This window comes from Octopus bimaculoides, chromosome 17 (genome assembly GCF_001194135.2).
Source record: "Octopus bimaculoides isolate UCB-OBI-ISO-001 chromosome 17, ASM119413v2, whole genome shotgun sequence".
Classification (NCBI taxonomy): Eukaryota; Metazoa; Mollusca; class Cephalopoda; order Octopoda; family Octopodidae; genus Octopus; species Octopus bimaculoides.
Genome location: NC_068997.1, coordinates 52,136,592 through 52,138,203, shown reverse-complemented (window position 1 = coordinate 52,138,203; position 1,612 = coordinate 52,136,592). Strand labels below are relative to the sequence as shown.

The following is a 1,612-nucleotide window of genomic DNA, read 5'->3' as shown; positions in this document are numbered from 1 at the left end:
AAATAACCATTTAACTGGAAAGTAAAACTTACTTCAACATTGCAGCGATTCTATTTTTGAAATTCTGGTTCCGTTCTGTTCCATTCTCTCCGTGGAAACTGCGAACGGCTCCAAGTTGTTTTTGTTGTTTGATTCTTGTTTCATTTTTGTTGTTATTGCAGCTGCTGCACTTCGTTTTCCTCGCTGTCGGTGCTTCTGTTGATGCTATCGCGAACCCTGCCACCGAATAAGCATAGTGCAAGTTGTGCTCTCAACCCACGTGAACGCAATTGTTGTTGATGTTGCTGTTGTGGTCGCTGCTGGTGTTGATGCTGTTGTTGTGGTAAATACAACTGTTGTTCGCTTTCCAATTGTTCTTAATGTTATCGTGACTGTTACAGCTACGGCTGCCAGGTATTGCCCACCTATAACATAAGTAGTAGTAGCAGCAGCAGCGGTAGTTTTAATGGGTATTGTAGGGGTGGTAGTAGTGGTGGTGGTGATGATGATAAGCATTTGAATAATAGAATCGATCACTTTTTGACGGAGTTCGTTAACATGCCGGAGAAAATGTTTAACAACATTTTGTCCAGAGAAAATGTTTAACAACATTTCGTCCAACTTCACGTTCTGAGTTCAAACCCCATCGAGGTCGACTTTGCCATTCATCCTTTCGGGGGTCGATTAAATAAGTACCAGTTACGCACTGGGGTTCGATGTATTCGACTAGCTCCCCCTCCACCTCCTACCCTGAAATTGCTGGCTTTGTGCTTGTTATAGAAAGGATTATTATTGTTGTTGCTGCTACTGTTATTAATTAATTAAATTAATTAAATTAATTAATTAATTAATTAATTATTTGCTGGTAGTGGTTGTTTTAGTGATTTTGGACGTCATCATTCTTAAGAAAGATCTGGCAACAACTACCCAACCATCAGCGCCAGTACCACCACAACCACCACAACCACCACTACTACAACCACTACTTCTATAATTAGAACCACCTCCACTACCGCCGCCACCACCTCCACTACCGCCGCCGCCACCACCACCGCCGCTACCACCGCCTCCTCCTCCTCCTCCTCCTCCTCCTACTACTACTACTGTTACTACTACTACTACTACTGCAACCACAATGACTACCAACACAGCATCTTCTAAAGCTACGACTATTGTCTTCACAACTACCACCGCCACAAGCACTATGCATACATTGACCGTCACTTCAATAATTACAGCTACCACCTTCACAGTCAAGACTACCGCCGATACAACAAGTACCTTCCTAACTACACCCCCAATAGATATAGAAACCACTTTTTCAGCTACCATCGCCAATACAATAATAATAATAATAATATGCACATCTAACATCTCAGCAACTACAGCTTCAACTACAACCACTACAATCACCACTTCTACAACTACTGCCTTCACAAAACAAAATAGTTGTACTCAAGTGAAAACCACACCCGTTCACACGTCACTACATCATGTATACACACACACACACACACACACGTATACATATGTACATGTATACACATGTAGAGACATGTAGAGGCACCTGAACAATTATATAGACACACATTCATATCTAGATCCATCCGTATATATATATATATATATATAT

General features: G+C 41.4%; 1 protein-coding gene across 2 annotated transcripts in view; it reads right to left on the bottom strand.

Moving 5' to 3' along the window:
* Positions 1-935, bottom strand: part of LOC106883296 (merozoite surface protein 2) — a 20,633-nt gene extending 19,698 nt beyond the window's left edge. The window contains exon 1 of one of the 2 annotated variants that reach the window (XM_014934255.2): positions 33-935. The gene's annotated coding sequence lies outside the window, so the exon portion shown is untranslated. The remainder of the gene's footprint in view (positions 1-32) is intronic. The other variant, XM_014934253.2, reaches the window with a different exon arrangement.
* Between the last annotated feature and the right edge of the window lie 677 nt (positions 936-1,612).